This window comes from Otolemur garnettii, unplaced genomic scaffold (assembly GCF_000181295.1).
Source record: "Otolemur garnettii isolate 467f Iridium unplaced genomic scaffold, OtoGar3 scaffold00015, whole genome shotgun sequence".
In the NCBI taxonomy this organism is placed as follows: domain Eukaryota; kingdom Metazoa; phylum Chordata; class Mammalia; order Primates; family Galagidae; genus Otolemur; species Otolemur garnettii.
Window position 1 is genome coordinate 14,634,724 of NW_003852410.1, and position 27,029 is coordinate 14,661,752.

General features: G+C 45.1%; 1 protein-coding gene and 1 non-coding gene across 2 annotated transcripts in view; one reads left to right on the forward strand and one right to left on the reverse strand.

Annotated features, from left to right (window-relative positions):
• Nucleotides 1-27,029, forward strand: part of RYBP (RING1 and YY1 binding protein) — a 126,570-nt gene that overhangs the window by 19,666 nt on the left and 79,875 nt on the right. The window lies entirely within an intron of this gene.
• Nucleotides 24,676-24,782, reverse strand: LOC111723770. Its single transcript, XR_002772240.1, has one exon. It is a non-coding gene; the product is annotated as a U6 spliceosomal RNA (small nuclear RNA).

A 27,029-nucleotide genomic window follows, 5' to 3' on the forward strand; every position in this document is an offset into this window, starting at 1 on the left:
AAAAAAAAAAAAAAAAAAAAAGTGTATATAGCCTGGTAGACAAAATAATGCCCCTTCCCAAAAAAAGGTCAACATGTCCAATTCTTAGAATCTATGAATCCGTTATACACAAGGCAAAAGGGACTTTGCAGATGTCATTAAGGTTACAAACTATAAAACTTTAGATTATTCTAGATGATCTGAGTGGGCCCAGTCTAATTACATGAGCCCTTAAAAACAGAACTTTGGCTGGAGGCAAGAGAAATTCTGCTGAAATGGAAGTTAAAAGTGAAAGGTCCTCAAAAAGTGAAGAGGACCTTGCCATTGCTGGGGGGTGGAGCAACACGTGAAGTATGGAGTCAAGACCAGGTCCCAGCTAATAGCCAGCAAGGAAATAGAGACCTGTGCCCTGTAACTGCAAGAAACTGAATCCAGCCAATGACCTGAGACAACGTGAAAGCGATTCATTCCCCTTTCTGAAGTCTCCAGAAAGGAAGGCAGTCCTGCTGACACCTTGATTTTGGCCTTGCAAAACCCAAAGCAGAAAAATGAGTTGAGCTGACTGGGACTTCGGACCTACAGAGGTGTAAGATGAATAAATTTGTGTTATTTTTATTTATTTATTTCAGACAGAGTCTTCCTATGTCGCCCTTAGTAGAGTGCTATAGTGTCACAGCACCTCAAACTCTTAGGCTTACACAATTTTCTTGCCTCAGCCTCCAAAGCAGCTGGGACCACAGGCACCTGCCACAATGCCCGACTATTTTTTTGTTGCAGTTGTCGTTATTTAGCAGGCCCAGGCCAGATTCAAACCCGCCAGCCCTGGTGTATGTAGCCGGTGCCTTACCACTGAGCTATGGGCACTGAGCCTAACCTGTGTTATTTTTAATCATTAAGTTTGTGGTGATTTGTTATGGCAGCAATAGAAAGCATATACATAGTATGTGTATATATGTGTGTGTGTGTGTCTGTGTACACACGCATATATTGGTTTTCAGTACTTTTCTACCAAGTGTCATTGCCATGCAGATGTTGCACGATGCTATTTATCATTTTCCACTTACTCTGCTGAAGCAATCATTCACTCCCTTAGTAGGTTTGAGTGTTCCATGCATTGTTTTCAAGGCTCTCTGGGAAAGACACTCCTTCTTTGGGAGACTGGCGTCTGGCTGGAGAAAGACTTAAATGACTGCTCATTGCTTTTGAGGCTGCTAATCAATACTTACCATTAGGACAACAACTCCATGCATCACTAAACTCTGACCTCTGTGCCCCAGAGCAGTCCCAAGATGCCAATTGATGCTTGGGCAATGTACATATTCCATGAATATAATACCCCTTTCATAGACTTCCCTGAATTACATTTTAGAGGATTTGGCAATGGCAAAATAATGTTGCTAATGTGCCAGCAAGCCCAGGATATTTAGAAAGGGCACTTGAATTAAAGTAATTATGTTTATGCTTTTTAAAAAGATCTTTTGGCTGGATACTGCATGTGGAATGTTGACTGGATTCCCTGTCTTTTGCACAAATGGGTGGTGCTGGTATAAAGTGTCCCTTAAGCCAGCCATGAAAATAGGCATATTCTTATAAGCCTAAGACCAGAAAGCAAGGAGATGGAACCCTCTAGAAATCAGAAGGCAGGCTCCAAATAACTTTCTTTTTTTTTTTTTTTTGAGGCAAAGTCTCTGTTGTGGAGGCTAGTGCTGTGGCATTAGCCTAGCTCACAGCAACCTCAAACTCCTGGGCTCAAGTGATCCTTCTGCCTCAGCCTCCCAAGTAGCTAGGACTACAGGCACCTGCTACGACACCCAGCTAATATTTTTTTCTATTTTTAGTAGAGGTGGGGCCTCACTTTTGCCCAGGACGGGCAGGCTCCAAATAACTTTAATTGCACTTTTCTTTTACTTACAACTTTGGGTATTTTATTTCCCTAGGAGTATGTATGTTTCAAGGAACTCTTCACAGCAGTTTTTGATCACATAACAATGTGGTATTCCCACTAAAAGGTGATGATACTCCTGTTTTCCTTGATCTGTTCAAATGGGATCAATTGCCGAACAGCTGTTTGGACTAAAACCAAACGGTTAATCTAATCAGGCTTTCAGGAGGCAGTAATTTTGATTAAAGGTATCATATATGAATAGACGTTGGCAGCTTTTTATGTCCAACCCAGTGAGGCCCACACACTCAACCCTTGTAGAGAACCAGGGGTCATTGACGGTCAGGTAAAAAGGGGTTTATCAGAGGATGCCTAAAACCCCATTGAAAAAAGGATAGCCCAGCTTCATAGGAACTAAAAGCCATTAGGAACCAAAGAAGGATGTTCCTTCTATCTCCTTTGCTTGTCTCTTGTCTCTCTCTGAAGCTACTTAGTCTTTCATCATTGCTTTCCTTTGGAATTCTCTGCTTACTAACTGGCATGCCTAAGGCTTCAAATGCCATCAGCCTTTTTTTTTTTTGGAGACAGTCTCACTCTGTAGCCCTGGGTAGAGTACTGTGGCCTATAGCTCACAGCAACCTCCAACTGCTTCCTTCCAAGTAGCTGGAACTATAGGCGCCCCTCGTAGCACTGGCTATTTTTTTCTATTTTTAGTAGAGATGGGGTCTTGATCTTGCTCAGGTTGGTCTCACACTCCTGAGCTCAGGTAATCCACCCACCTTGGCCTCCCAGAGTGCTAGGATTACAGGTGTGAGCCACTGCACCTGGCCCTGCCATAAGCATTAAGTTAATGTCACTTCCAGCTCTAGGGAACTGACTCCACAGACTAACTTCATTCTGATTCTGAATTCAAATTCACTCAGTTTTAATTTCCCAGGAGAGAATTTGATTGGTTTGGTGTGGTTGGGTGTCCAGCTTAGGTCCAATCAGCTGTACCCAGGAAGAACTAGGGGTTACCTGACATGATGGGCTGGTTCTTCCACCACCATGGAGGAGGGTATGGTATGGAGGAAATGATAATAGCTCCAGAATATTTTCCTTTCCTTTTTCTTTCTTTCTTTCTTTCTTTCTTTTTTTTTTTGGCAGTTTTTGGCCAGGGCTGAGTTTGAACCCGTCACCTCCAGCATATGGGGCCGATGCCCTATTCCTTTGAGTCACAGGCACTGACCCAGGATATTTTCTGAACGGGTAATAGCAGCTGCCTCTTTGCTACTTCTTTTCTTATCAATTTTCAAGCTCTTTGAAGGGAAAACACAATTTTTCATCTTTATCTTTACCACCATACTTTTTAGCTCAGTACTTCACCTAGAAGATACCCAATAAATAAAAAAAAGAAGGTTGGGCACAGTGGCTCACACCTGTAATCCTAGTACTCTGGGAGGCTGTGGAGGGTGGACTGAGCTCAAGAGTTTGAGACCAGCCTGAGCCAGAGTGGGATTTCGTCTCTAAAAATAGCTGGGCGTTGTGGCGGGCAACTGTAGTCCCAGCTACCTGGAAAGCTGAGGCAAGAGAATCTCTTGAGCCCAAGAGTTTGAAGTTGCTGTGAGCTATGATGCTACAGCACTCTACCCAGGACAGCAAAGTGAGACTCTGTCTCAAAAATAAATAAATGAAATAAAATGAAAACAAACAAATAAATAAAGATACAAGGTGGTCATACCTAGTTCTAATCACACTTACTTCTAATAGTGCTGACCATAACCCATTCGGGTGTTGAGGCAGAAAAAAAAAGGTGGATCATTCCTGAGTTCTTTCTTCCAGCACTGCTTAGGTTAATAAAGATGATTATTTACTGTCCATTTTCCACGGGGCAAGCATATGTAAAGTGCTTTATGCAGTCTTACGAGTGTTATCCCAGTTGTCCACTAATAATCCTATGAGGAAACCAAAGCTCATAAGAGCGAAGTAACTTTCCCAAGGACACGCAGCCCCAAAGTACTATCCTAATCATAAGCCTAAATCATAGCCTACCCCTTTGGCACTAAATTGTCCTTCCTCTAGCACTTTGAGGAGTTGTGAATGAGGCTAAGGGGAGAGGTGTTGACTGGGTCAATGCCAATTTTTGTGGAACTAAACAAAACTGTTCTATGCCAACGTTTTTTGAAAGCATTTTGAACGTGGCCTTGGGCCCTTCATGGTTCTGAGGTTTTCCTACAACTCCTCTTAATTGAGTCTTTCCAGGCTGAGCTGCAGGATTTATGCAATTCAACAACAAAACAAGTTCTTAGAATTTCCTTTTTATCCCTTTTAGTTGAGTGATAATATGTCTCCCAGCTTTCTGCTTTTAACCATTGGAAAATATTCTGGAAATCTGAGTCAAGATCTGGGTCAGGGCTGCCATTTTTTATTCTGCCTTGCACAGCAAGGGCTGAAATCCAGCCTGGCCTCCACTCACCAAGTCACGTACTCTGGCACAAGGCTATAGTGCCTGAAGGGGGAGGTGCTATATTCTAAGTCATATCCTAAGGCACCCCATGGGTGCCCTGTGGGCTAGGGGGGAGGGGGAAGCCTTGGATGGATATGACAATGTTGTAGATTCCCCCCAAAGAGTCTCACTTGGTAGAGTGCTGTAGTGTCATAGTCCACAACAACCTCAGATTCTTGGGCTCAAGCCATTCTCTTGCCACAGCCTCCCAAGTACCTCGGACTACAGGCACCTGGCACAATTTCCTAGCTATTTTTAGAGATGGGTGTCTCATTCTTGCTTAGGCTGATCTCGAACCTGTGAGCTCAGGCAATCCACCTGCCTCAGCCTCCCAGAGTGCCAGGATTATAAGCGTGAGCCATCGTGCCTGGCCACAGATTTCTCTTTCTTTATGCTTTTTTTTTTTCTTTAGGCTTTTCTCCTTTCTCTCTTTTCTTTTGAGATAGGATCTTTTTCTGTCATTTATACTAGGGTACAGTGGCATCACTGAAACCTCAAACTTCTGTGCTGAAGTGATCCTCCCTGCCTCAGCCTCTCAAGTAACTGGAACTACAGTCTCAAATCAGGATGCCAGCTAATTTTTCTGTTTTTAGTAGAGATGGGGGTCTTGCTCTTGCTTAGGCTGGTCTCGAGCTCCTGAGCTCAAGGGATCCTCCCACCTCAGCCCCCCAGGGTGCTGGGATAATAGGCTTGAGCCACTGTGCTTGGCCTTCTTTAGGTTTTGATTATGACTCATGATACTTCTATTTCTAGATAATACCTCTAATCCCTATTTTGACAAGAGGACTCAGAATTCTATAAGTCAGTCTTAAGTGAAAAAGGGGATGAGGCTTGGCGCCTGTGGCTCAAGTAGCTAAGGTGCCAGCCACGTACACCCAAGGTGGCGGGTTCGAATCCAGCCCGGGCCCGCCAAACAACAATGACGGCTGCAACCAAAAAATTGCCAGGCATTGTGGTGGGCGCCTGTGGTCCCAGCTACTTGGGAGGCCGAGGCAGAAGACTCGCTTGAGCCCAGGAGTTGGAGGTTGCTGTGAGCTGAGATGCCACGGCACTCTACCCAGGGGGACAGCTTGAGGCTCCTGTCTCAAAAAAAAAAAAAAAAGAAAAGAAAAAGGGGATGAGATTGGTGCCTAAAACGGGGTTTCCACATGTTGGTGGAGGGTTTCTCCTTACACCTCCCAGCTTGTCTCCCAACCATCCACCACCTGCACACCCCCAGTCTCATCCTCAGAGGAGAGAATCTTAGCAGTTTTGGGAACAGAAGGGAAAGAAACTGGAACTTAGTTCAATAAAACAACTTGGTGAGGCAGCAACCTAGGGAAGGCCAATATTAATCCCAAGAAAGGCTGAAGGAAATAGAAAATCCTCCATCCAACCCATACATAGAACACGGTGTATAGCACAGGGGTTACATAGCATGTATGGTCTCTTTATTTTTGTTTCTAGGTACTGTTAAAAATACCTTTCCAGGCTCAGCACCTGTAGCTCAAGCAGCTAAGGCTCCAGCCACATACACCAGAGCTGGTGGGTTCAAATCCAGCCTGGGCCTGCCAAACAACAATGACAACTACAAACAAAAAATAGCTGGGTGTAGTGGTGGGCGCCTGTACTTCTGACAACTTGGGAGGCTGAGGGAAGAGAATTGCTTAAGCCCAGGAGTTGGAGGTTGCTGTGAGCTGTGACACCACAGTACTCTACCCAGGGTGACAGCTTGAGGCTCTGTCTCAAAAAAAAAAAAAAATGCCTTTCCAAATGCTGCAATGATTTTAATTATGTATGTATGTTCATTCTGAAATATACACACTTAGGAATGTATTTGGTTCAGAATTGGGATTTTAAGGAGGTAGAAAGGTTTTGAGTTTCAAGATCTCCTTCCTCATGCCCTGGGTATTCATTCACCACCTAGAGATATTTATGTAGGCACCTCCTAGAAAGTGACTTCTAGACAGTAAAGTCTGGTAATTAAAGATGATCGGTCTAGAGGAGTGATCTGGGTGGGTTCAGCTCTCGTCTCTGCCACTCACTAGCTGTGTTACAGTAAGCAAGTTGCTTAACACTCTAAGCCTTGTTTTTCTCATCTGTAAAACAGAGATAATAGAAGTTTCTTCTTCATAACCTCCTGGAGAGGCTCAGGGAGCTGATGCATGCAGAATGCTCCACATGGAGCCGAGAACAGAGCTAGCACCCGGAAATGTCAGCGCGTCTCCTCAGGTCTCAGGAGGTGACCCTAAATTCCAGCTGGAAACTTGTTGGACATCCAGAGCACTTGCCATCTTTTATTGCAGGCTCCCTCTTTCCTCGACATAAATTCCCTCAGAATTTGTTCGTTGTCCCCAGAATCTGTGATGGCTCCCACCAGGGAAAAGGTCTAGTTACCACAGCATGCATTTTTCCTGAGAGCACACAGGACAATGGCCTTCTCCAGGTGCCAAGAGTACAATCTCAGACTGGTGAGCTTGTTAACAAGGGTGCAAAGCTGGTAGGAACGAACTGCCTGTTGGATTTGCTTTTGCTGCCAAGTTGTGTGGGAAAAAAAGGGCTGAAAACTCAGGACGCTGAGAGGAGAGAATGCTCATGGCAGCAAATTTTCCGTTCTTACGTACAATTATTTCTACTTCTAGGGTATAACAGAGCTTTCCAGTGACTTCTCTTCATTTAACGAGGTAGTAAAATGTAGTCAGTACAGCTGCTGAGGTTGGATGGACTAGTTGGTCCAGCAGCATCCAACCCTGGCTAGGATGCTACTAGATGAAATCTTTTGGGCAAGTTACTGAAACTCTAGACATCTCAGTTTTCCCATATGTAATGGAAATATTAACATCATCTATCTCAAAACTTGTGTTTTGAGGATTAATTGGGATAACGAGTGTGATGTGCCCAGCACGTAGTAGGTGCTCATAAGTACTATCACCAGCGCTACTGTCATAATTATCACCTACCTCTTGGTATTACTGAGTGTAAGATAGATCTGCAAAGCAATCAGCCCACTGCCCAAAGTTGGTAAGCGATTAATGGAGGATATTATAATGTTTCTGTTGTGACTGTCAACTATAGAAACTTGGTATTGTTTTCGAAGCTCTCCAAGGGCTTGTGGCCTCACTGTGAGGCCTCTGGTTTTCCCTCTGTGTTTTGTCCTCGCCCTATGAAAGGACAGTTTCCTGTGGCAGACATTGTGACCGTCTCAACTGCCAGTTCCCCTTTTTCCTGTGAACAGAACACACATTTTGCTTAGGTGGCCCTGGGCCTAGCCCCAGGGTAGGAATCATGATCATTTCAAGCCATTTATGGTAGCCTCATTTACTTTCCCTTAACTGGTCCAGGGGAGGGGGTGGGAAACAATTCTGGCTAAAGAGACACAAAGGAAAGTGTCATAATAATAAAGGAAGAGAGGAGCATCGGATGAGCCTTATTTGGGTCCCTCCCTCTCTCTTTCTGCTTTAGGTATTGACATGTGAGGATGTAGTACTTGGAGCTGCAGCTGCTTTTTTGTGACCATGAGGATAAAAGCCAACCCTTTCAAGATGACAGACAGGAGAAACAGAAAGAATCCAGATTCTTAATGACATTGCTCAGCGGCCAAATCAACCATGAGGCTACTTGTCCTAGACTTCTTTTTTTGGTTTACAATAACTGTTCTTATGATTTGGGCGATTGTTAATCTGGTTTTCTGCTTCTTAATTGGTCCACTCCTTTTCTGTTTGCCAAGCCTGGAAAATGACTGCCATTCAGATTCTGCCTAGACATAAAGACATTTTGTTCTCATTTTCTTCCTCTACATTTGGGTAATCAAGTGTCTTTAAATAAATTTCACCCTCACCATTATAGCAAAACTGTTCTTGAAAAGGTCACGGATGACCTCTTGATTGACATGTCCAACAGCTCCAACTAATTTCTCATCCTGCTGAATGCCTGCTCCAGTGCTCAGCTTGACCACGTTCTTATTCCTGAAGTGGTGGGGCTTGCTGCCCTTTCTTTCTACGTCGCTGGTCCCTCTGCCACGGTCCCTCCTTCTTCTGCCTCCTTAACTACACATGAGCTGCCATTCTCTACCCTCTGCCTTTCCTTCACATGTTTTCTATGAATGCTGCCTTCACGTCCAGGACTCTGGTTACCATTGGTAGGTGCTCACGATCACCCATCCAGATTTCCAAGGTAGATCTTCCTTCAGTACCAGATCCATGCTTTTGTGGGCAGGATGTGCCACTTGGATGTCCCTACAGGACTGTCAACATGGTATTCCCTGAGCTGAACTCTGTCTCTTTATAAATTACTTCTCTATAACACTCTTCACCACGCATGCTGGCCCACAGTTAGAAACCTCAGGGTCATCCTAAGCAAACTGTTCTCACCCAACATCCAATTAATCAACAAGTCTAAAAATTTTTCTATTCTCAGAAATCTGTTGCCGCTTCCCCAGCTTAACTTCATGGCCTCCATTTATCACTTCTATAGTGTACAAAACTTTCACCTGCCTCTAGTCTCTCCCTTTGCTAATCATTTGCATTACTAGTGGAGTGAGTTTGCTAAAAACAAACTGAATTGAGGCCGGGTATGGTGGCTCATACCTATAATCCTAGCACTTTGGGAGGCCGAGACGGGTGGATTGCCTGAGCTCACACAGGCAGGTTTGAGAGCAGCCTGAGCAAGAGCTAGACCCTGTCTCTAAAAATAGCTGGGCGTTGTGGTAGGCACCTGTACTCCTAGCTGCTTGGAAGGCTGAGCCAAGAGAATGAATCACTTGAGCCCAAATGTTTGAGGTTGCTGTGAGTTATGACACCATAGCACTCTACTGAGGGTGACAAAGTGAGACTGTCTCAAAATAAATAAATAAATAAATAAATAATAAAGACAAAATCATCTCACTGCCTTTGAAAATATGTAAGGGATAGACATGTGTGTAAGGGGTCAATGTGGAGACTTTATCAGCCATCACGTCCTCCAAACAAAGTCCATGATTCATAGCAAGGCACAGCAGACATTCTAGTCTCTCTGAGTACAAACTAATTTTTGTGTTCCATCTGCTGCTACCTCCCCTTCACCATCCCTGCGTCCTGAGCTCAGACTCCTGTGAACTCCTCTTTCTTTCCACTGTTACCTCTGATTAGATGCTGATTGATTATCAAGTCCCTGCATTCTGAACTCCTGGCATCTACCAGTTCTCAAATCAGACTGTACTTCTTTCCAAAAGCATTCTCTGACCCTAGGACTGGATCTGGTTTCTCACCCTTGGCCCTATTAACCTTCTCAGTTGGGTAATTCTTCATTGACTGGTGCCTTTTAGATGTTTAGCAGCATCTCTTGCTTCTCCTTACTAGAAGCAGTGGCACCCCCAAGTCTTTATATCCAGAAATGTTCCCAAACATTGCCAAATGTCCCTGGGGAGCAGAACTGCCCCCTAGTTGAGAACCATTGAACTAGACCAAGTCCCCTTCTTATTATCCATTTTTTTTTGCAGTTTTGCCTGAGGCCGGGCTTGAACCAAGTGTATGGGGCCGGTGCCCTGCTCCTTTAAGCCCCAGGTGCTGCCCTCCCCTTCTTATTATCCATAGCTTCCCAGCCTTCCTTGACCATAACATGTCTACAACATACTTTTTTTTTTTTTAAATTGAGACAGAGTCTTACTTTGTCACCCTCGGTAGAGTGCCGTGGCCTCATAGCTCACCACAAACTCTAACTCTTGGCCTCAAGTGATTCTCTTGCCTCAGCCTCCCTAGTAGCTGGGACTGCAGGTGCCCACCACAACGCCTAGCTATATTTTTTGTTTGTTTGGCAGGCCTGAGCCAGGTTCAAACCCACCAGGCCCAAGCATGTGGCTGCCCCCGGCACCCTAACCACTGAGCCACAGGCACCTCCCCCCCACCCCTATAACACACTCTTGAAGTGACTTGTCTGATTGTCTCAATCGCTTCAGCAGACTGTTACCTCCACGAAGGTGTCTCCCAGGGCCTGGCTCCCGGGAGGCATATGATCTAGCTTCATAAAGAGTAAGCTCCATGATGGGAGCAAACTTGCCTGTCATCCTCACTGTTGTATCCCCATGCTCAGCATGGTGCTGCCACATCATAAGTGCCCGATAAATGTCAAATGAAGGAATGATGGAATGCTCCCAAACACCTCTTTGTGAAACTTACATTAAGAATCCAAATCAAAGTCTTGAGTCGCGTCTTCTCTTTCCTCCATATCATTTCGGCCACGGCCCTGTCCCCCAGCTCTTAGTACCTTAGATAACGATACAAGGAAGATGATATGTTAATACATGTTTGTGGACGAATTTGAGGCTTCTTTCCAGAAACAGAAAAATGGAGTCCAGTCTTGTGCCTAGGAATCTCACAGTCTAGCTTGTCCTTCTGTCACTCCTGTCCTGCCCTCAGCAACACCTGCTACACACATGCTTGTTGGGGTGTAAGAATCACTCGGAACTGCTGAGAAGTGAAAGCCCACCTCCACTCCACGGTGCCTTTGCGCCTCACTCTTCCCTGATTGTACCCCCAGTCCCGGGGAAGGCTGTAAACATGGGGGGGATTACCACCCCTGCAGGGTGCCCTCTGCAGCATGTCCACTGACTGCCTCATACCCTGAAATGAAGAGGCCACCCAGGGCTAATCAGCAAACGCTTACAATGGTTGGAAATCTGCCTGCTAGGGAGAAGAGTTCAGCGCTCAGAGAAGAGCTGGGGAGCTGTTTTTATGCATCGTAGATAGTTAACTTCAGCATCTGTGGGGAGAAGATGCTGAAGTTAATATTTATATTCCGCATCCAACCCTCCACATAAGTAACAGCACAGAGGCTCAGTGTTTGGCTTGAGGTCAGCTCCGTTTAAACAGCCCGGTGAGGTGCAGACACACACTCAGGACCTTTGAACTCTGTGTGTTGCAATCCAGATGTTTGGCAAAGGTGATGAACTCGGGTCACTGACGGTGGGAGAGTGTGTGCTTCTCTCTTCTAGCATCTTCCACAGGGAGCCCTGGACAGTAGACCTGGCCCTGAGCCCATTTTCCTCGCCAGAGTCAAGAAACAGTAGCAGCTGCAGTTGTTGCTAGGGATGAGGGATCATCCACTTGGGAGTTGAGATAGTCAGGAGGGGGAGGTGGGTAGCAGGAAGGAGGTCATGAAATTGACCGTGCTCAAGCGTTACCCACGTTTGGATTACTTGGAGACAGTCTGCAATGGAAAAAATATTAGGCTTTTAATGACAGCCCTGACAAACATGATCCGTATGACCAAATCAATCTCAAAAGCAACTGCTATCACTTATTAAAGGAGGATTTGCCGAGTTGCAGGATTCTTCTAGAGCTTTCCTAGACCCCCATGTTTACCTCTGACACGTATAATGAGTAAGGGGTTTGAACTCTGGGAGTTTAATGCAAAGCACATATGTTGTTTGCATTTTGTTTTGTTTCCTTGTTTTTATGTTTGCAAAATATGTTATATAAAAAAAGAACCATATAGCAATAAAATGGTAATGTAAACACAAACCCTCCAAAAGGATATAACATATTTCTAATGAAAGGTGACAACCACCTTTGCTTTATCCACGCACAAAAAATATATAAAATGATAAAAAGGGGCCATTTTCATTCACAGATTGTGGAATCCCTACTGTTTACTGCTCTCCAAATGATTATTTTTGGGGCATGACTTAAATGAGAATTTTCAAAAGGAAGCAGCTCCTGGCATAGTGAACAGAACACTGATGCTGGCAGCCGGGCGACTTGGATCCCCGCCCTGACGGCTGACCCCGGCTTCCTGGTTTCCAGCCCCAGCACTCCACTCAAAGTGCTCTTGTCAAGGGTACCAATGCCCTTCCAATTGCTAAATCCAAATGGCAATTTTTCAGGCCTCTTCTGACCTGACCTCTCTTTAGGCAGATGACATAATTGCCTACTCTTTCCTCCTTGAAACACTCTTACCCTGTGGCTTCCGTGACACCACCCTACCCTGGTTATTCTTCAGTTTTCTCCATCCTTCCAAGATCCTCTTGTACACTGTTTTTTTTTTTTTTTTTCAGTAGCTACAGGGCAGCTACGGGAGCCTGAAGTTTTGCCAACCCCTGGGAGGTTGGGCTTATTGATTCCATTTTACAGATATGGAAACTAAGCATCTGAGGCATTAAGGGGTACTCACCCACGGTCACTTAGCTAATAAGTAGCAGGAATCCCAACCTATGTCCGAATCCAGAGTCAGGAAGCATTGGCCTGGCTGCCCCACCTGCCCCAATCACAGGTATTATGGTGGACTCCATAACTGTCATTCTGTTCTTGATGACTGGGGAAAGCCAGGGATTGTTTGAGCCTTAAAGGCAAAGTTTTTAAACTTTAAGGACTGATCCGTGTCACTCGCAGGTCTGCCGGGCCAGCCTGATACTGTGTCCGGGCAGCACCCGTGGAAAGCCATGGAATACCAAGGAGTCCAGGTTCATAGTCAAGATGTCTGCAACACGTGGAAGACCTTCAAAGAGCATATCCAGAGTCAAAGAGGAAGAAGAAACTACTCATGAGGAGTAACTGTCACGAAGAAGCAGATGAGATCCTCTCCCACAAGGGATGACAACACTGCTATCTCAGAAGACGCCATCTACAAAGAGATTATGGAAACGTGACAGAGAGGGAATTCAGATTATGGATGGCAAACGTGATGAAGGGAATCAAAGGAAAAGTGGAAAACCAGCAAAAGAAAATCCAAAAATTGTCCCAGAATTTAAATCCAGAGTCAATTCTCAGCTGCCTAACTAGAATTCCCCTTTCTCAGGTGGCCCCTCCCTTAAATAGAGGCGTGCTCCCGAGTTCCTCGTGGGGCTCCTTCTCTGCTGTCTCTGCGCTCTGCCAGGGCTCATGCACAGTCTAGCCCTCAGTGAACTTCTCTGTGGGATCTTCAGCCAACATCTGTCCTCTGATCCTTGTTTCCAATTGTTTCCAAGAAATCTCCATTTGCATATGACACAGTCACCCCAAAATGGTGAAAGCCAGTGATTGTTTAAGCCTTAAACCCCGCAAAACAGGCGTCCTCAAACTATAGCCTGCGGGCCACATGCAGCACACTTAGGGCATTTATCCGGCCCACCAGGTGTTTTTGCCACTGCTGCCTGTCCTGCTTAGCAGCCGACTTGTCCTGGGACCTGCAGTCCAGCCCTCCAACGGTCTGAGGGACAGTGAACTGGCCCCCTGTTTAAAAAGTTTGAGGACCCCTGCCTTAAACTTTAAGGAGCAATTGCAGGACTGAATTCTACCAGTAAGACACGAAGGGGAAGGTTGCTGGAGAAGTCTGGGAAAAGTTTTTCTCCTCCCTCAAAGGACACATGAAAAACTGGTCCCTTTTCTTCTTCTCTTGGGGACATCGGGGCTTTCAACTATATTAAATAATAAATTGTTTCGGTTCACCGCCTGTGGCTCATTGGCTAAGGCGCCAGCCACATACACCTAAGGTGGCGGGTTCGAATCCAACCCGGGCCCGCCAAACAATAATGATGCCTGCAACCAAAAAATAGCCAGGCGTTGTGGCGGGCATCTGTGGTCCCAGCTACTTGGAAGGTTGAGGCAGGAGACTCGCTTGAGCCCAGGAGTTGGAGGTTGCTGTGAGCTGTGATGCCACGGCACTCTACCCAGGGGGACAGCTTGAGGCGCTGTCTCAAAATAAATAAATAAATAAACAAAATAAATTGTTTCATTATTTGGCTCACTGACAGTCACCCTTGTCAGAAAAGGGGGGTATTGTTTTTGACTCTTCCTCCCGCCTCACCCACAAAATCCACTCATGAATTAAATCTGGGAGATTTTACTATTGAAAATACGTCATTCTTTCCAATAGCTCTCTCCCTGTGCTTTTTGGTTTTTCAGTTCTTTGCCATGTTTACTGGTCTTCTGTCTCCTTTCTGGCTGTATCTAAGCCAGTACCATCTACACTGCTCCCACAGAGATTTTTAAAATTCAGTATGAATCCTGCAACTTTCCTGATTATAGTCTGTGAATAGCCTACTATTGTCTTCAAGATGAAATCCAAACCATCCACATGATTTGTATGATGCTTCAAGCTAGGGCTTACCTTTCCGGATTCTTACCTCCAGCACACTGATTGCCTTGCGGCCCCCAAGCACTGCTCCTTAGCATCACAGCAAGTGCTGTCTCCTGACTGATGTCCTCCAGACTGGTCTCCCTGGACAAGGCCAGCTAGCCAGTTTCTTCTCATGTAGCTTGTTTTGCTTCTCTTACTCCATAGCAGTATGAATCTCAGGCATGCCAGAAATATCTTCCCTGGGCAGTGCCTGTGGCTCAGTGAGTAGGGCACCGGCCCCATATACTGAAGGTGGTGGGTTCGAATCTGACCCCAACCAAACTGCAACAAAAAATAGCCGAGCGTTGTCGCGGGTGTCTGCAGTTCCAGCTACTCGGGAGGCTGAGGCAAGAGAATCACCTAGTGAGCTGTGATGCCACGGCACTCTGCCAAGGGTGACAAAGAAGGCTCTGTCTTCAAAAAAAGAAAGAAAAAAATCTTTCCTTTTCGTCATCAATCTCCTTTTGATTTTCATTTTCAACCCACATTCTGACTCCATTTCAGTGTTGGGAGTGTCCACCTGGTCTCAGAGTGTCTTTTTATCACAGAAACACTCCTGATTTTCTCTTCATGGCTCCTACGAATACAGAAGTCATCTTGGCAGTGTCCACCCCAGGCTGGAGTCCCTGGGGTATTGCCACCTTCCCAGGGCCCTATTTGTGGGCAGGCCCATCATGTTTTCGGGCCCACAACCCTCTCTGCCTGTGATCCCCTTGTCTTCTCTTCTTTCTCCAGCACCTGGAGAAAGGTGTCTCCTTCCTTTCCTTCTTCCTAACATTTACCTGCCCTTTACCTCCTCTCAGTTCCCCTGTGGGAACTTTGAGAGTTTAGAATTACAGTACACGGGACATGAAAGACAGAGATTGGCAGGCCTTATTACTTCTCCCTGTCACATTTCTTGCTCAAGACAGACAGCACAGGCTCAGTGTCCATAGCTCCGTGAGTAGGGCACCAGCCACATATACCAAGGCAGGTGGGTTTGAGCCCAGCCCAGGCCTTCTAAACAACAATGACAACTGCAACTAAAAATAGCCGGGCGTTGTGGCAGGCACCTGTAGTCCCAGCTACTAGGGAGGCTGAGGCAAGAGAATTGCTTAAGCCTAGGAGTTGGAGGTTGCTGTGAGCTGTGATGCCACAGCACTCTACCGAGGGTAACAAAGTGAGACTCTATCTCAAAAAAAAAAAAAAAAAAAAAGACAGCATAGGCCCAACAACCTACTTGGGAAAGGGGAAGCCACCAGGAGACAAAAGACTACAGAGCAGTGATGACTGATTACCAGGCCCCCCTCCTGCACTCGTCACCTATCTATCTGCTCGTGTGTCCCTTTCTCCCAGACTATGAGGCCTGCAGTATTGTCAGCACCTGATATCTGGCTCATAATGGGTACCTCATGAATATCAGTCAAACTAAATATAAAAGTAAGAAAAGAATGGACTTTGAGTCAGGAGATCTGAATAAATCCTGCCAACTGCCTTCCTACAGTTGTCTGACCTTGGACAAGACCATTGGCAACAGGCACAAGAGGATATCAGGAGGAAGCGAGAGACAGTGCTCCTCAAAGGTCTGTAGTTTATACTTCCCTTCTTGTTGGGTTTCCAGATTCTGACTCACTTTTACCATCTCCCCATCCTCTAGTGGCCCAGACTTCTATACTGACGCCTCTGTGCCTTGCAGACCTATGTTGTGCCTAAGTAGACTTTTGGTCATACTTTTCCAGGTGGGTCCCTTTCCTTCCTCTGGTTAACAGCTTTCAGTATTCTGGAGTTTCAGAGATTCACTTTGTGATGAAGTGCAAAGAACTTGAAATTCTGGTTCTGCCACACCCTGGCTGTGGGATGTTGGACAAGTGTTTGTCTTACTTTCCTCATCTAGAAGACAAGAAGGATGCTAACTAACTCACTAAGTCCTTCAAAGCACGGGCTCCAGAGCCCAAGCTGCCTGAGTTCAAATCTCAACCCAGTCACTTTCCAAATCTGTGACTCAGTGAGAGTGATTTAACTTTTCCTTCCCTTAGTTTCCTTATTTATAAAAGGGAATCATAAATAGACTCTACCTCATAAGGTTATTGTTAGGATTCATTGAATCAAAGCACCTGAAGTACCTAGCACCTCGCCTGAGGAAACGCTCCACATATAATACGTCTGTTGTTATTATCCACAGGGCAGCCTCTGTTTAGCTACCCATAAATTCATGATGTTGTATTAGCTTGCAGGGACTGTCAAAATTCCACCCACCGGGCAACTTAAACTACTGAAATTTATTTCCTCAGAGTTTCGGAGCTAGAAGTCTAAGATCAAGGTGTCGGCAGGGCTGGTTTCCTCTGAGGCCTCTCTCCTTAGCTGACAGATGGCCGCCTTCTTGCTGTGTGTTCCTGTGTCATTCCTCTCTGTGTGCAAATGTTCGATATTTCCACGCGTCCAAATTTCCTCTTCTTATAAACACTAGTCAGATTGGGCCTAATGGCCACATTTTAACTTAATCACCTTTTTTTTCTTTTCTAAAGACCCTATCTTATTTATTTATTTAGAGATAGAGTTTCACTTTGTCGCCTTTGGTAGAGTGCTGTGCTGTCACAGCTCACAGCAACCTCCAGCTCTTGGGCTTAGGCAATTCTCTTTCCTCAGCCTCCCAAGTAGCTGGGACCATAGGCGCCTGCCACAATGCCTGGGTATTTTTTTGTTGCAGTTTGGCAGGGGCTAGGTTTGAACCGGCCACCCTCAGTATATGGGGCCAGCACCCTACTCACTGAGCAACAGGCTCCGCCAAGACCCTATCTTCTAATAAAGTCACATTTGTAGGTAGCCAGGGTCAGGGCTTCAGCATATACGTTTTGGTGGGGGTGGGGGTGCGTGGGCACAATTTGGCCCACAACGGCCTATAAATAGACTTTAACATTAGATTTCCTATGGATGAGTCTCTGTCTTTATTTATTTATTTATTTATTTTTGAGACAAAGTCTCACTCTGTCGCCCTTGGTAGAGTGCCATGGTGTCATAGCTTACAGCAACCTTAAAATCTTGGGCTTAGGTGATTCTCTTGCCTTCCAAGTAGCTGGGACTACAGGTGCCCACTACAATGCCTGGCTATTTTTTAGAGATGGAGTCTTGCTCTGGTCTGAAACCTGGAGCTCATGCAATCCACCTGCCTCAGCCTCCCAAGTGCTGGGATTACATGCATGAGCCACTGCACCCGGCCTTGAGTCTCTCTGTCATATCCTTAATTAATAAATGCCAGGATATTTAATTCTAAGAATCCCATCTGTGGTATAGAAGTGATATTATTCATCAGAAAGGCAGATTTTGGAACTTTGTTAGTCTCAAGAATGACCTTGGGTGAGTCCTGTACTCTACTGATACCTTTGTGATGAAGAGGGTGATGATAATTCATACAGAGGACTGCTGTGACAATTGAGGGCAATAACGTGTGTGAAAGCCCTCCATAATCTCTGTGTCCCTGACTTTCTGCCTTTGAACTAAAAAGACAGAACTAGATGGTCTTAACTCTTCATTCTACTCTCAAAATCTATGACTCTCATTCTAAGGGTAGAAATTCAAGTGTCAAGAACAAGCTACTGGGGCTCGGTGCCCGTAGCACAGTGGTTATGGTGCCAGCCACATATCCTGAGGGTGGTGGGTTCAAACCTGGCCTGGGCCAGCTAAACAACAATGACAACTGCAACAAAAAGTAGCTGGGCATTGTGGTGGGCACCTGTAGTCCCCACTACTTGGGAGGCTGAGGCAAGAGAATTGCTTAAACCCAAGAGCTTGAGGTTGCTGTGAACTGTGACACCACAGGACTCTACCAAGGGCGACATAGTGAGACTCTGTCTCAAAAAAAAAAAAAAAAGAACAAGTTACTGGGAAGCAATTTCTGGGCCTAAGGCTTCAATAAGTATTGTCAAACAAAGGAAATCCCAGGATCATAAGGAACAACCAATCTGCATATTCTCAAGGCCCAAACTGGAGAAGTGCTAAGTGCATCATACATGCACTGGGGTCTGGCACATACGGCTGGTCTGCTTTGGCAAAAAAACGAGCAGAGCCAGGTGTGGTGGTTCAAGCCTGTAATCTTAGCACTCGGGGAGGCTGAGGCTGGCTGATCACTTGAGCTCAGGTATTTGAGACCAGCCTGAGGAAGAGCCAGACCTCATCTTTACCTGAAATAGAAAAACTAGCCAGGCATTGCGGCGGGCAGCTGTAGTCCCAGCTACTCAGGAGGCTGAGGCAAGAGGATCACTTGAGCCCAAGAGCTTAAGGTTGTTATGAGCTAGGCTGATGCTTTGGCACTCTACCCAGGGCAACAGAGTGACGTCAAAAAAAAAGAAAGAAAAGAAAAAAATAAAAGAAGAAAAAGAAAATATAAATGAAAATATAGGGCTCAGTGTTTTTAGCTCAGTGGCTAGGGCGTTGACACTTGCACTGGGGCTGGCAGATTCGAACCTGGCCTGGGCCTGCCAAACAACAATGACAACTACAACGATAACAAAATAGCTGGGTGTTGTGGCAGGTGCCTATACCCCCAGCTGCTTGGCAGGCTAAGGCAAGAGAATCACTTAAGCCCAAGAGTTTGAGGCTGCTGTAAGCTGTGATGCCATAGCACCCTACCGAGGGTGACATAGTAAGAATCTGTCTCAAAAATAAATGAAGAAATAAATACATAAATACATAAAAATCTAAAAGTAAAATTAAATTTTAAAAAAGAACATAAATTTGTTGTCTCACAGTTTTGAAGGCTAGGGAATCTAAGATCAAGGTGCTAGTATTTACTGAGGGTTGTTCTCTGCTTCCGAGATGGCACTTTGAATACTGACTGTGTCCTCCAGAGGTAAGGAACACTGTGTCCTCATGTGGCAGAAGACAGAGGGCAAAAGGGGGATTCACTCCTCAACCAAGCCCTCTTGTAGTAGTGTTAATCCATTTATGAGGGAGGAGCTTTCATGACCTAAGCACCTTGGAAAAGACCCCACTTCCCAATACTGTTGCATTAGAGATTAAATTTCCAATACATGAATTTTAGGGGACACATTCAGACCACATCAGCCTAGGTTCCATAGTGAGGAGATATGGGCTGGAGCTGCAGCTGCCCTGCAAACATGTGACTTTAACAAGAAATCAACGTTTGTTGGAATAAATCACAAAGATTTATGAGCGTTCCCATAACATAACCAAGCATAACCTGACAGGTACAGCGAGCAAGAGGGCAAGTAGGGGGGCCAGGCAGGAGGCTGAGAGGTGATCCTAGCTTAGAGTAGAGTGACAGCAACAGAGATAATGAGAAGTGGCCAGATTCAGGATATATATGAAGGTCAAGTGCAAAGTCTGTGCTGATAGACTGATGTAGGGTATGAAGGAAAGAGAGGAGTCAGAGTAACTCCAAGGATAATAGTCTGCATAACTGGATGCACTACTGCAAAGAATACTCAGGAAAGTACACAATAATTCACAGTGCCAGGCACACAGCAAAGTACAAATGCTAGCTCTTGTGCTTATTACCTTAAGAAGAGAAGTAATATGGAACGTAGACGCCTGGAGAACTTTTCAATCTAGAGTGATTAAAGATCAGATTTACTGAGATGCTATTCATATATAGTAAAATTTTATTCCTTAGTGTATAGGTGTGAGTTTTGACAAATGCATTTTGTCTTGTAAGCACCTTCACTATCAAGACAAAGACTCTTTCCACCACCTACCACCATGCTCTTTTGCTGCTCCTCCCTTTGTAGCCAAATCCTCCCCATCCCCTGACAGCCACTGATCTGTTCTCCATTCCTATAATTTTGCCTCTTCCAGAAAGTTGCATAAATGGAGTCACATAGGAGTGACCCTTTGAGACTAGTTTCTTTCACTTAGAACAAGGTATTGGAGATTTCTCTCTGTTACATAGGTCAGAAGTTTGATCCTCTTAATTGATGAGTAGTATTCCAAGGCATGGATGTACCACAATTTGTTTATCGTATCACCAGGTGAAGGGCATTTGGGTTGTTTCCAAATTTTGGCAATTATGAATAAAGCTGCTATAAATATCTGAGTACAGGTTTATGAGTGAACATATGTCTTTGTTTCTCTTGGTAAATCCCCCTAGGAGTGGGATTGTTGGCTCATATGGTAAGTGTATGTTTAACTTTATAAGAAACTGCCAAACTGTTTTTCCAGAGGAACTGTACCATATTGCACTCCCACTGGCAATGTGTGAGGGTCGCTTCACATCCTCCCCAGCGATAGGGATTGTCAGTTTCTTTGACACGCCACCCCAGCGTATAATAGTATCTCATTGTGGCTTTAATTTGCATTTCTCTCATGAATAATGATGTCGAACATCTTTTCACAGGCTTATTAGCTATTCATATATCTTTTGGCTAAAGGTCCATTCACATTTTTTGGTGATGCTTTCATCAGGTTGCTTGTCTTCTTGTTGTACAGTAAAAATTCTTCATATATTCTGGATACAAGCCCTTTATCAGATACGTGTTTTGCAAATATTTTCTCCCAGTTTTTGACTCGTCCTTTCATGTTATTCCTAACAGCGTCTTTCAAAGAGCAGAAGTGTTTAATTTGAAGTAGAACCTATCAACTTTTTCTTTTATGAATCACTGTTTTTATTTCATATCTAGGAAATCTTTGCTTACCCAAGGCCACGAAGATTTTTGTCCTCTATTTTCTTCTGGCCATTTTATAGGCTTAGGGTTTTACATTTAGGTATCTGACCTACTTTGAGTTAATTTTTGTAAATGGTTTGAGGTATAACCCAGGACAAATTTGAGCTGCGATATTTCCTACTGTGGAAGAGGCACATCAATAAATCTTCACATCTCTGATAAGCATGTGCACAGGTGACATTGTAACTGGTTGCAAAATCTGGTTAGAGTTCAGCACAGATGGTCAGGGAAGCTCCACTGCTCTTTGACCCCAGGGTTGCTTCCTTAGAAGTTCATCCTATCTTCAGCAACTCTCCAGATGTCCCCAGTGATAAGCCCTGACTCTTTGTAGGTTCTCCCCAGTTCCTAAAACACTCCACCTCCAAGTAGTTAGTTGCTCCAAGAAAAGATTTTCTCTTTTAAACCAATGAAGGTAGATTCTGTGAAAAGTAGCAATTAGGATTGAATTTTTTTTTTTTTTTTTTGAGACAGAGTCTTACCCTGTTAACCTGAGGTGCTGTGGAATCAGCAACGTCAAACTCAAGTGATCCTCCTGCCTCAGGCTCCCAAGTAGCTGAGATTGGTGTGCACCACCACACCCAGCTAATTTTTCTAGTTTTTTTTTTTTTTTTTTTTTTTTTTAGTAGACCTGGTAGGAGGTCTTCCTGTTGCTCTCAGGGGTCATCCTGGCCTCAGGAAATTAATTCTCCCAGCCCAGCCTCCCGGAATGCTAGGAGTATAGGTGTGAGCCACCACACTCTGCTGGGCCAGGATTGAAATCTTAACCTTACTAGCTTTAGTGCTTCTCAGATGGCTTTTTCAGTCACCTTGTGATACTGTTTTCTTGTTGCTTTTCTCCGCAATTACAAGCGTTACTAAAGTCATGTGTATCTTGGTACCCTTTAAACTTCAAGGATAAAATCAGTGAGGGGAAAGGGTTGAGAAACGAATACACAAATTTGGCAACCTGTGATTTGGCCAGTTGAAGACATTTTCAGAAGGCAACTGCCATATACTATTGCCATCACTACACTGAAGAAGGGACATTTAAATTCCCAGTCCTCCAAGACAAATGAAGCAGCATAGTCTCAGAATAAAAAGTCTTTTTCAAGGATCGACCATTGGTAATTTACATAAACATAGAAAATAATTCATACTTTTACCCTTATTTTTCTCATTTTACTATAGATTGGTGAAAACCTCATCCAGACCACAGTGTGAGACTCAGACCAAAAGAAGGCATAACATGGGTGGGGCAGGGGTAAAACCTGAAGTATTTGGAGGAAGGCTTTTCTATAGTACCTTTATTGAGTATTTCTAAAGTTCAAAGTCCCAGGCTTAGTTAGTATTCAGGTTTCCCTCTGGGGAGTAGCACTTGTAAATTTAAAGGCAAGAGCAAGCTGAGTAGATAACTTTCCAGACTCTCCCTCTGGCTTTTCAAGAAAGGAGGAAAGCCCTGAAGCTGACTGGCTGGGGTGGAAATCCCAGGCCTTTCTAAAGGTTCTTCCACCACCTCCCTCCCCCAAGGGATCTGCCTCTCCCAACATCTCATTCATTAAGACTCCCAAGTAGACAAATGTTCTTGGTAAACCTATCAATGGCTTCTGTGGCAATCAGGATAAAGACCTCACCGCGAGCTCCGGCTACCCTGCCACCTGGGATCTATCAGGTGTCAGGCTCTCCAGCTTCGTTTTTCTCTTTCTCTCACCTTCAGCTTCTCCACAGTACCAGAATCCCATCTACTTTTGCTTTCTTTCAAGTAATCTTCACCTTTATCTTTTCTGGGAAATCTCCCACCCCACCTCTCTCCCTCAGTACTCTTACCTTGCACCCTGCATTTTGTCTTTGTAGGAACCGTCACAACTTATAGTTGATTACTTGTCTAATGGCTGGTTCCTGAACCAGAGTGTAAACTCAAAAAGATTAGAAGACCAGTTTATCTTCATCTGCTCTTCCAGTCCCTGGCATGGACATGTCACCTAGTTGATGCTCAAAGGAATTCTCTGCAACACATGTGCACCAGGCACTGTTCTAGGCATTGGATACATAATAAGGGGGTAGAGGGGAAAATACAACAGAAAAAAATCCATGTCATCTGGAAGCTTCTATTCTACTGGGGCAAGGATCTGCTAAACAAGATAAGTAAACTGCAAGGTATGTTAGACAGTGATAACTGCTAAGGAGAAAAAAGTAAAGCAGGAAAGGCGGACGCCAGACATCCTGTTGTGGGCTGGTATATGAAATTTTTAGATTGGGTGACCAGAGAAAACGTCACTAGAATGTGACTTTTGAGTAAAGACCTGAAGGAAGTAAGGCAGCTGATGTTGTGGGTATCTGGGGAAAGAACATTCCAGGCAAAGGGCTGCACCCTAGCAAGTACATAGGCCCTGAGGCCTTGAAGGTTATAAACTGTTCCAGGAACAACAAGAAGTCAAGTGTGAGTGAAGTAAATGAGGGGAAGAAAGGCAAAATGGGGTCTTTTAATCTGTCCTGTGTATCCGTGGAATTATTTATATCAGACATTTCTTAGAGAGTGCTTTTCACCAGCATTTACACTAAAATCATGGCTTTCTTCTTCTTCTTCTTCTTTTTTTTTTGAGACAGCGCCTCAAGTTGTCTCTCTGGGTAGAGTGCCATGGCACCAAAGCTCGCAGCAACCTCCAAATCCTGGGCTTAAGCGATTCCCTTACCTCAGCCTCCCAAGTAGCTGGGACTATAGGCACCTGCCACAATGCCCGGCTATTTTTTAGTTGTAGTTTTCATTGTTGTTTGGTAGGCCCCAGGGCTGGATTTGAACCTGCCAGCTCTGTGTATGTGGCTGGCACCTTAGCTGCTTGAGCTACAGGCGTGGAGCCAAATCATGGCTTTCAAATAACGTTTAAGGCAGTAAAACCATTCCTTCAAATGAAACATGAAATGGCCTAGGATCATGCCTGTAATCCTAGAACTCTGGGAGACTGGGGCTGGTGGATCCCTTGAGCTCAGGAATTGGAGACCAGCCTGAGCAAGAGAAAGACCCTGTCTCAAACTGAGGCAGGAGAATCACTTGAGCCCAGGAGTTTGATACTGCTGTGAGCTATGATGCTACTGCACTCTACCCAGGGCAACAAAGTAAGACTGTGTCTCAAAAAAGAAAGAAAGAAAGATGAAATGGAAGTTTAAGACAGGAAATAGGAACAGGGAGGGACTGGTAACTCTCACTTATACCCCATATTAGTCCAAGGCAAAACTTGGGAGGAAGATTTGGTTCTCATCCAGCTCAGGTCGAAAACCACTACTCTAGAACCACATCATACTCTGCCTAGAGCCATATTGTCCTGGAGCACACTGTTCAGAGGTAGCCCCATTTGGCTCCTATAACTACAAGGAGATTCTCAATAGATACTTTACCTCCAATATCTCAACAAAATTAGAGCCTCTAAGGCAGTGGTTCTCAACCTTCCTAATACCACAGCCCTACGAGAACCACAGGTCTAAAGTTACAACCACACCGTAATGTATAGGTCTGATCAGTTCCTAGAAATTAGTTCTCTATTCTGGAACCTCTTTTTTTAACCAATCCATTTTCTAATTCTTAAATTCTTGACATTATAGAACTAAACTGAAATTTATTAACATTCCACTCTTAACATTTCTTATCGACAAACAAAAATATGGAATGCTTCATGAATTTGCGTGTCATCCTTGCACAGGGGCCATGCTAATCTTCTCTGTATCATTCCAATTTTAGTATATGTGCTGCCGAAGCCAGCACAGGAACCTCTTTTTTCTTGAAAACATTTTTTCAACTTTTGAAAAGGTAACACAGACCAAAAAATAAATAAATAAATAACAAAGTCATTCTCCTAGGGATAAGTGAAATATATTTCTATACTATATATTCACAATATATTTGCAATGTAATTCTATGCACTTAAGCAAACAAAAATGAATTATTGGTGTAAGCAACAATATGGATGAATATCACAAATATTATGTTGAGCAAAAGGTGCCAGCCAGTTACAGAGTACATATCATACGACCCATTTGTGTGCTGTTCAGGAATAGACAAACCTAATCTTTGGTAACAGAAGTTAGAATAGTGGTTACCTATGTAAGGGGCACGTCACTAGGAGGATAGATACGTTTTATACATTGATCTGGATGTAGACACAAGGGTATAGATACATGCACCAAGCTGCAATGTGAAGATTTGTGTGTTTTATTCTTTCTTTTTTTTTTTTTTTTCAAGACAGAGCCTCAAGCTGTCTCCTTGGGTAAAGTGCTATGGCATCACAGCTCACAGCAACCTCCAACTCCTGGGCTCAAGCGAGTCTCCTGCCTCCACCTCCCAAGGCACCTGCCACAACGCCTGTTTTTTGGTTGCAGCAGTCATTGTTGTTTGGCAGGCCCAGGCTGGATTCGAACCGCCAGCTCAGGTGTACATGGCTGGCACCTTAGCCACCTGAGCCACAAGCACTGAGCCTGTGTATTTTATTCTAAGCATAATACTAATAATAACAATAAAGTCAGTCTCTTTTCTACTACCTATGGCTCCCAGCTACCTAGTTTCCCTCCTCAGAGATCACTCTTTCAGGTGGGTTTCTTAATGTCCCTTTTCTTTCAGTAGCTTCACACCAGGGTAAAATTCTGGGCGCATGCCAGACTCACATGAGAGGCCAAGGCTGAGCATGGCCTGGCTGCACTGGGGCCATAGCTTGTGCGAATGATCTTTTGGCTTTCTCTGGCCCCTCTGTCCCTAAGGTCCCACACCTCCCTCCTCCTCTTCTTTCTCTCTTAAGGAGGCAGCTGTGGCATTGAGGCCTGGAAGGTCGCTGACCCTTGCTAAATACTGTTGCTCCTCCTGGCCCTCCAGGGTGTGCCTGCCGGAGAGGACAGTGCGTGCGGATCAAGCTTATCGTTGACACATTCCTCCTCCCTTTTATTCTCTCCCTGGACTGATTCTAGGTACTTCCTGCTCCCTGAGTGCTCTGTTTCAGTGGGCTTCTGCTGGTATGTTTCCCTTTCTTGGGGCAGTTCTGATAAGTCCTGATAAACAACCTGTTTGTGTTTGCATATAAACAGGGCCTACAGTCTGCTTTATCCTCCCTCCACCCCATCCCAACTTCTAGCATCCTTCTACAAACTTTTCTCACTACCCTCCCCCACAACGGGGCCTTTTATTTTATCATTTGGGGTCCTCCTCCTACCCTGCTCCCCAGTGCCTGAAGATAGAGGGTACCGAGTCACGAGTCACGTTCAAGTCATTCTGGCAAGCGTTCTAGAAGCTAGACCAAAAGTGAAGGGCACTACCTGTTCCTTGCTTTCAAAAAAATCTTCTGGCACGTGCGGGGGAGGAGGGCATGCAGAATTCAGGCCCAGTTACAACAGCTCCCAATACTCAACACTTTCGTTTTGGTCCTTCCTAACTGCCAGGGATTGATCTGCGCGTTGTCCGTGATTTTGTCTCTGAATTTTCAAAACAACCCTAGAGTGAAGGTTATTAGACCCATTTTGGAGAAGGAGCTGAGGCACAATGCTAGAACGCTGGTATGCGGTTGCCAAGATTTGACTAGCAACTTCTCTAGGGAAACGCCCTATTTAGGCTCCGGGGAGGGAGACTCCAGGGAAGAGTCCGCAAACCGAAGCTTAGGGTCTGGCCTGTGGTGGGCGGATTTAGGTCCGCCACACCCTTTCTGCATTTGCCTCCCGCGACTAGGGGCTGCCTGGGAGGGGGCTTTGGGCTAGTGTCTCGGCTGCAGGCTGCCACTTAGGCACATACAAAGCTCCGCGTGACTGAGGAGCAGAAAAGCGCGGGGGACCGCGGGCCGAAGGAGGCCCAGGTGGCTCCCAGGGCACTGCAAGCCTCGAGGCACTGAAAGCAGCGCGGCTGTTGCCAGCTCCCGTAGCGCGTGCAAACTGCGTTGAACTACTTCCCCGGGGCGGCTTCGGAGCTGGGGTCTCCGCGACAACCCCACCGGACGGCTGTAACGCGCCCGAAGCCAGTTGCCAGCTCCCGGGC